Source organism: Microcaecilia unicolor, chromosome 9, assembly GCF_901765095.1.
Source record: "Microcaecilia unicolor chromosome 9, aMicUni1.1, whole genome shotgun sequence".
NCBI lineage: Eukaryota > Metazoa > Chordata > Amphibia > Gymnophiona > Siphonopidae > Microcaecilia > Microcaecilia unicolor.
The window spans coordinates 22,410,888-22,419,776 of record NC_044039.1 but is presented as its reverse complement, the minus strand read 5'-3'; the positions used below and the strand labels follow the sequence as shown (position 1 = coordinate 22,419,776).

The 8,889-nt window shown below is 50.9% G+C and overlaps 1 protein-coding gene across 2 annotated transcripts in view; it reads left to right on the top strand.

Annotated features, from left to right (window-relative positions):
- Positions 1-980: 980 nt before the first annotated feature.
- CEP83 (centrosomal protein 83) overlaps positions 981-8,889 on the top strand; it is a 60,268-nt gene continuing 52,359 nt past the window's right edge. For both annotated transcript variants that reach the window (XM_030214604.1, XM_030214603.1), the window contains exon 1: positions 981-1,133. The gene's annotated coding sequence lies outside the window, so the exon portion shown is untranslated. The remainder of the gene's footprint in view (positions 1,134-8,889) is intronic.

The window sequence follows — 8,889 nt, the reverse complement described above, 5'->3', positions numbered from 1 at the left end:
CGTCTCTAGCCTTCCATTGGTTCGCTCAGTGTTCCGCCTTGTTCTGACGTCAAGGATGACGTCAGAAGAAGGCGGGACATTGAGCAAACCAATGGAAGGCTAGAGACATCGGGACTGGGAGCGCCGCCTCCTTCACTGACGCTGCGCTGCCGGAGGAAGGTAAATTTAAAAGAAAAAAAAAAGGAAAGGGATCTTTGGGGGGGAGAAGAGGGCGGGCAGTTCCTACATGGGAGCGGGAGGGGCAAGGTAAGCACGTACTGGTGGCGCCCCCCAGAAGATGGCGCCCCCCTGCGGCGCTTACCCCGCTTACCGCATCGGCACGGCCCTGATTCCATGTGCCCCAATGAAAGGAGAGTTTAATTCTACTTCTATTTAATTTCAATATATTCCATCATCTTTATAACCAGGCTTCCCAGGCAGATTACAAACAACATTTAAGATGAACCCATCAGGAAACACTGAAATTTGGCCATCTGTATTGTATACAGTGTATTTATTTAGTTTTTAGCGTAGAAAAATGAGCACAAAATGCAGAGTTTAAAATTGCTGTTTCTACCAGCTATAATAACTTTTTAAAGTTGTTTTAGTGATATTCAATTGTTATTTCATGATATTTATATCTACGTATGGGGAGATTTCAAATAAATTAAAAAGCTGTCCAATAAGTAAAAAAACAACAAAAGCTTTTGTCCTCCACCTTTTAAGGCGCTGCCTATCCAATTGGAACAGCTTTAGATGGACCCACACAAAACGGCAATGTGGATGCAGCAGCTCATGGGTTTGTTGCTTTGTTTTGAGTGGACGGGAATGACGGCTGCACTGGGACAGGGAAACTAAGATTGTCCTAATTGGCTTCCTTGCTCACAGTGGACGAGATAGGCTCCCTTCCACTCCTGTTTATTAACCTTCCTTGCCTACTCCGATGCGTCCCGCGGCCCGGCCTCTCTGATTCAACTTCCTGTTTCCGGCGTGGGCGGGACGGTCGCGGGACGCTTTGGTTGGAGCGGGAAGGGCTCGTAAACCTGCGGGAAAGACAGTTTGGGAATGGCTGTCACTGCTGGTCGCTGCGGGAGATACCGGCACGTTTGAAGGACGGCGGGGTGGAGGAACGAGAAAGAGATGTTCGACCTGCGGTGAGTGGCAGAACAGATGGAGATGCCTAGAGGGCTTGGGAGGGCAGAGAGATGCTGAGCTAGCCCGGGTGGGGGTGGGGGGTGGGAGAGGAGATGCTGAGCTTGGCTGGGTGGAGGTGGGTGGGAGAGAGAGAGAGATGCTGAGCTTGGCCGGGTGGGGGTGGGTGGGAGAGAGAGAGAGAGAGATGCTGAGCTTGGCTGGGTGGAGGTGGGTGGGAGAGAGAGATGCTGAGCTTGCCCAGTGGGGGTGGGTGGGAGAGAGAGATGCTGAGCTTGGCTGGGTGGAGGTGGGTGGGAGAGAGAGATGCTGAGCTAGCCCGGGTGGGGGGGGGGGGGGGGAGAGGAGATGCTGAGCTTGGCTGGGTGGAGGTGGGTGGGAGAGAGAGAGAGATGCTGAGCTTGGCCGGGTGGGGGTGGGTGGGAGAGAGAGAGAGAGAGATGCTGAGCTTGGCTGGGTGGAGGTGGGTGGGAGAGAGAGATGCTGAGCTTGCCCAGTGGGGGGGGGTGGGAGAGAGAGATGCTGAGCTTGGCTGGGTGGAGGTGGGTGGGAGAGAGAGATGCTGAGCTTGCCCAGTGGGGGTGGGTGGGAGAGAGAGATGCTGAGCTTGGCCGGGTAGGGGTGGGTGGGAGAGAGAGAGAGAGAGATGCTGAGCTTGGCTGGGTGGAGGTGGGTGGGAGAGAGAGATGCTGAGCTTGCCCAGTGGGGGTGGGTGGGAGAGAGAGATGCTGAGCTTGGCTGGGTGGGGGGGTGGGAGAGGAGATGCTGAGCTTGCCTGGGTGGGGTGGGAGAGAGAGATGCTGAGCTTGGCTGGGTGGAGGTGGGTGGGAGAGAGAGATGCTGAGCTTGGCCGGGTAGGGGTGGGTGGGAGAGAGAGAGAGAGAGATGCTGAGCTTGGCTGGGTGGAGGTGGGTGGGAGAGAGAGATGCTGAGCTTGCCCAGTGGGGGTGGGTGGGAGAGAGAGATGCTGAGCTTGGCCGGGTAGGGGTGGGTGGGAGAGAGAGAGAGAGAGATGCTGAGCTTGGCTGGGTGGAGGTGGGTGGGAGAGAGAGATGCTGAGCTTGCCCAGTGGGGGTGGGTGGGAGAGAGAGATGCTGAGCTTGGCTGGGTGGGGGGGGGGGGAGAGGAGATGCTGAGCTTGCCTGGGTGGGGTGGGAGAGAGAGATGCTGAGCTTGGCTGGGTGGGGGGGGGGGGGGGGGAGAGGAGATGCTGAGCTTGCCTGGGTGGGGTGGGAGAGGAGATGCTGAGCTTGGCTGGGTGGGGGGGTGGGAGAGGAGATGCTGAGCTTGCCTGGGTGGGGTGGGAGAGAGAGATGCTGAGCTTGGCCGGGTGGGGGTGGGTGGGAGAGAGAGAGAGAGATGCTGAGCTTGGCTGGGTGGGGGTGGGTGGGTGGGAGAGAAAGATGCTGAGCTTGGCGGGGTGGGTGGGAGAGAAAGATGCTGAGCTTGCCCGGGTGGGGGTGAGAGAGAGAGATGCTAAATTTGCCCAGGTGGGGGGCGCCAGAGAGATGCTGAGCTTGGCTGGGTGGGGGTGGGTGGCAGAGAGAGATGCTGAGCATGGCCGGGTGGGAGAGAGACATGCTGAGCTTGGCCGGGTGGAGGTGGTTGGGAGAAAGAGATGTTGAGCTTGCTTGGTGGGGGTGAGAGAGAGAGAGATGCTAAGCTTGCCCAGGTGGGAGGCGCCAGAGAGATGCTGAGCTTGCCCAGTGGGGGTGGGTGGGAGAGAGAGATGCTGAGCTTGCCCGGGTGGGGGGCGGCAGAGAGATGCAGAGCTTGGCCGGGTGGGGGTGGGTGGGAGAGAAAGATGCTGAGCTTGGCCGGGTGGGGGTGGGTGGGAGAGAGACATGCTGAGCTTGGCCAGGTGGAGGTGGTTGGGAGAAAGAGATGTTGAGCTTGCCCGGGTGGGGGTGAGAGAGAGAGATGCTAAGCTTGCCCAGGTGGGGGGCGCCAGAGAGATGCTGAGCTTGCCCAGTGGGGGTGGGTGGGAGAGAGAGATGCTGAGCTTGGCCGGGTGGGGGTGGGTGGGAGAGAGACATGCTGAGCTTGGCCAGGTGGAGGTGGTTGGGAGAAAGAGATGTTGAGCTTGCCCGGGTGGGGGTGAGAGAGAGAGATGCTAAGCTTGCCCAGGTGGGGGGCGCCAGAGAGATGCTGAGCTTGCCCAGTGGGGGTGGGTGGGAGAGAGAGATGCTGAGCTTGGCCGGGTGGAGGTGGTTGGGAGAAAGAGATGTTGAGCTTGCCCGGGTGGGGGTGAGAGAGAGAGATGCTAAGCTTGCCCAGGTGGGGGGCGCCAGAGAGATGCTGAGCTTGCCCAGTGGGGGTGGGTGGGAGAGAGAGATGCTGAGCTTGCCCGGGTGGGGGGCGGCAGAGAGATGCTGAGCCTTGCCGGGGGGGGGGGGGGGCCGGCGGCGGCGGCAGAGAGATGCTGAGCTTGCACTGGGGAGGGGGCAGTGGCGGTGGCAAAGAGATGCCCCCCCCCCCCAAGTAAAGCAGAGAATCTAGTTCTATGTGCATTTTAATTGGAGAAAAAAAACTTTTTACAGGACAAATGACAAAACATATAGAAACCATACATGCAATACTTATGTACTTATATTATGCGTCAGCATAATATAAGTGCAAAAGTATTGCATATATGGCTTCTATATGTTTTGTCATATGATATCATATTATATCTCCCTTATTTGAATTTCAGAGCTGTTAAAGGTGTATCTTTTTGATCCTGTTTCATGGAAGTCCTGTTATTAAGTTTGTTTGCTGTTTTCAAGTTTACCTCATTTCTTGTATTTATGTTTATACTTGGTCATTTTGCTATTGTTATGCTGTTGACAAACTTGTAAGTTTTATGTTAAACTGTACCTGCTGTAGACCGCCTTGGCTGATGAATCCCAATAAATAAATATAGAAGCCATACACCTTTACACAATAATGTGATAGTAAAATGTTGTTTTTTATTTGATCTGATTCATAAGGTGAAAGGAAAATGCATGTTACAAGAAATTGTGAATTTTCCCCTCGATGTTCAGCCTGTGGTGGTCAGTGGTTTTAAAGACACTGACCACCACAGAACGAATCTAACCAGACACCAGCATTGAATTTCCAGGTCAGCTGACCCAGAAGTTAGGTAGGTACTGGCCGATACTCAGTGCCAGCACCCACTTAGCTAAGTGGGCAAATCTAGCACTGCCTTTTGTGTGGTCCTGTCTGCCCTTTTGGCTATCTGGGCATGGGCGCTGAATATGCCTGATGCATACATAACTGCCAGCTCTTTCCTGATTCTGCCTATGGACCACCCTGGCACTTATTACACAGTGCTGTGATTGTCCGAGGGGTTATTCAGTGGCGCTGTGTGGTTTAAGTGCTGCTGAATATTCATATTGCAGAATAATCGAGACATAACCGAGAACTGGGATCTCTGTCCTTTAAGCGTTTACTACATGTATGTCGAGTTTTGTCAGTAAATATTGATGGATCTTTATAGAGTAACTCATATAGAAGCATAGAAACATGACGGCAGATAAAGGCCATATGACCCATCCAGTCTGCCCATCCTCTGTAACCCCTAAGCGATCCCACATGCTTATCCCATGCCTTTTAAAATTCTGGAACAGTCCTCGACTCCACCACCTCCACCGGGAGGCCATTCCACGCCTCCACCACCCTTTCTGTGAAATAATACTTCCTTAGGTTACTCCTAAACCTATCCCCTCTTAACTTTGTCATATGCTCCCTCATTCCAGAGCTCTCCTTCATTTGAAAAAGGCTCTCTTCCTGTACATAAATGCACTTGAGATATTTAAATGTTTCTATCATGTCTCCTCTCTACCAGCGTATACATGTTGAGGTTCATAAGCCTGTCCCTATAATTTTTGCGATCAAGACCGCTTACTAATTTCGTAGCCGCCCTCTGGACCGACTCCATCCTGTTTATATCTTTCCGTAGGTGCGGTCTCCAGAACTGCACGCTGTACTCCAAATGGGGCCTCACCAGAGTCTTATACAACGGCACTATCACCTCCTTTTTCCTGCTGGTCATGCCTCTCTTTATGCACCCAAGCATCCTTCTGGCTTTGACTGTCGCTTTTTCTACCTGTTTGGAAGCTTTAAGGTCATCAGACACAATCACCCCCAAGTCCCGCTCTTCCTTTGTATACTGAAGCACTTCACTCCCTATGCTGTACCATTTCCTTGGATTTTTGCGACCCAAGTGTATGACCCTGCATTTTTGGGGATTAAACCTTAGTTGCCAAATATCGGTCCATTCCTCCAGCTTCGCTAGGTCCTTCCTCATGTCATTCACACCCTCCAGGGTGTCCACCCTGTTGCAGAGTTTAGTATCATCCGTAAAGAGACAAACCTTACCAAACAGCCCTTCCACAATATCACTCACAAAGACATTAAAAAGATCCGGCCCTAGGACCGATCCCTGCGGTACTCCACTGCCAACATCCTTTTCTTCAGAGCAAGCTCCATTTACCACTACCCTCTATCTCCTACCATTCAACCAATTTTTAACCCAATCAGTTATTCTAGGTCCCATACCGAGGGCACGCAATTTGTTTATCAGTCGCCTGTGTGGAACCGTGTCAAAGGCTTTGCTGAAATCCAAGTATACCACATCAAGCTCCCCTCCCACATCCAACTGTTTGGTCACCCAGTCGAAGACGACAGATTTGTCTGACACGACCTGCCACTAGTGAAGCCATGCTGCCTCGGGTCCCCCATTCCATTTAGTTCAAGAAATCTCACAATCCTCCTCTTTAGAAGCGTTTCCATTAGCTTACTCACCACCGAGGTCAGACTGACAGGTCTGTAATTCCCAACCTCATCCTTACTTCCACTCTTGTGCAAAGGAACCACATCCGCCCTTCTCCAGTCCACCGGGACCACTCCAGTTTCTAAGGAAGCATTGAAGAGGTCCGTCAGCAGAGCCGACAGAACTTTCTTAGTTCCTTAAGCACCCTCGGGTGTATCCCATCAGGCCCCATCGCTCTGTCTACTTCTAGTTTGGCAAGTTCCTCACGAACACAGTCCTCCGTAAAGGGGTCTTGGTCTACCGTGCACCCATCCTCTTTAGCCTTTGTTTTCTGCAGCCCTACTCCCGGTCTTTCACTCTTGAACACAGAACTAAAATAATTGTTAAGCAGTTCAGCTTTATCCTTATCATCTTCCACATATTTCTCTCCCTCAGCTTTGAGCTTCACAATGCTATTATGGTACTTTTTTTTTTTTATTACGTTTTTACCCCGTGCTTTCCCAATCATGGCAGGCTCAATGCGGCTTACATGGGGCAATGGAGGGTTAAGTGACTTGCCCAGAGTCACAAGGAGCTGCCTGTGCCTGAAGTGGGAATCAAACTCAGTTCCTCATGGCCGCGCAGGCTTCTGCTTCTGTGAGTCTGACGTCCTGCACGTACGTGCAGGACGTCAGACTCACAGAAACAGAAGCCTGCGCAGCCTTCTACATGGAATGTTGCTAGTGAAATAGCAACATTCCATGTAGAATCTCCAATAGTAGCAACAGAATCTCCAATAGTAGCAACATTCCATGTAGAATCTCCAATAGTATCTATTTTATTTTTGTTACATTTGTACCCTGCTCTTTCCCACTCATGGCAGGCTCAATGCGGCTTACATGGGGCAGTGGAGGGTTAAGTGACTTGCCCAGAGTCACAAGGAGCTGCCTGTGCCTGAAGTGGGAATCCAACTCAGTTCCTCAGGACCAGAGTCCACCACCCTAACCACTAGGCCACTCCTCCACTGTTGCTACTATTGGAGATTCTACATGGAATGTTGCTATTCCACTAGCAACATTCCACGTAGAAGTCGGCCCTTGCAGATCACCAATGTGGCCGCGCAGGCTTCTGCTTCTGTGAGTCGACGTCAGAAACAGAAGCCTGCGCAGCCTTCTACATGGAATGTTGCTAGTGGAATAGCAACATTCCATGTAGAATGTCCAATAGTAGCAACATTCCATGTAGAATCTCCAATAGTATCTATTTTATTTTTGTTACATTTGTACCCTGCGCTTTCCCACTCATGGCAGGCTCAATGCGGCTTACATGGGGCAATGGAGGGTTAAGTGACTTGCCCAGAGTCACAAGGAGCTGCCTGTGCCTGAAGTGGGAATCGAACTCAGTTCCTCAGGACCAGAGTCCACCACCCTAACCACTAGGCCACTCCTCCACTGTTGCTACTGTTTGAGATTCTACATGGAATGTTGCTATTCCACTAGCAACATTCCATGTAGAAGTCGGCCCTTGCAGATCACCAATGTGGCCGCGCAGGCTTACGTGCAGGACGTCAGACTCACACAAAAAGAAGCCTGCGCAGCCTTCTACATGGAATGTTGCTAGTGGAATAGCAACATTCCATGTAGAATCTCCAACAGTAGCAACATTCCATGTAGAATCTCCAATAGTATCTATTTTATTTTTGTTACATTTGTACCCTGCGCTTTCCCACTCATGGCAGGCTCAATGCGGCTTACATGGGGCAATGGAGGGTTAAGTGACTTGCCCAGAGTCACAAGGAGCTGCCTGTGCCTGAAGTGGGAATCAAACTCAGTTCCTCAGTTCCCCAGGACCAAAGTCCACCACCCTAACCACTAGGCCACTCCTCCACTACTTCCTCTTGTCACTTACATATCTGAAAAAGGTTTTATCCCCCAATTTTACCGTATTAGCTATCTTTTCCTCCATTTGCCTCTTCGCTTTCCTGATAGCTTTTCCAGCTTCTCTTCGCTTATTCAGGTATTCTCTCCTGTCTTCATCGTACTGAGTCGTCTTATAACGTGCTAAGACTAGCCTCCTTACCCTTATCTTTTCAGCTACTACATTCGAATACCAGAGAGGCCTTCTTTTCCTCTTACTTTTATGTAATTTTCTAACATAAAGGTTCGTTGCCTTTAATATAGCTCCTTTCAGTCTTGTCCATTGCTGTTCTACGGTCTTCTCTGACAGGTTCACTAGGAAACCACACACGATTCAGCATTCTTCTATTTAGTCACCACTTTGTGGAACAATCTGCCAAGGAACATACATACATTTATTTATTAATTCATTCATTTACTAGTAAAAAAACGGCCCGTTTCTGACACAAATGAAACGGGCGCTAGCAAGGTTTTCCTCGGAGTGTGTATGTTTGAGAGAGTGTATGTGAGAGTGACTGTGTGTGAGAGAGAGAGTGAATGTGCGAATGAGAGTGTGTGCAAGTGCGTATGTGAGACCCAATGTGAGAGAGAGAGAGTGTGTTTCACACAGATACAGTGTGTGAGAGAGAGAGTGTGTGTGAGACACAGACTCTCTGTGAGACTGAGTGTATGAGACCAAGAGAGTGTGTGAGTGACTGTGTGACACATAGAGAGTGAATGTGATACAGTGTGAGACATGAGTGTGTGAGAGACAGTGTGTGAGAGTGAGAGAAAGACATTGACTGTGAGAGAGAGAGAGTGTGTGCGTGACAGAGATACCTCCCCCCCCTCTGGTGTCAGGCCCCCCTCCCTCTCTGGTGTCTGAGCGTTACTGTGCAGGACACTGAGCTCTGGCTCTGCTTCAGGGAACTGACCAATCCTATTTAATAGAATGCACCTCCAACATTCTGAAGCCGAGAAACCTCGTGTGGTTGGTCATTTCTGCTTGTGACGAACCCGGAAGTATGTGATGTCAATTCAGGAGATGGATACAGAGAGCAGGAATGCCTCAGCCATGTAGTCAGCTTCAGAATGTTGGAAGTGCGTTTTATTATAAAGGATTCTTGTAAC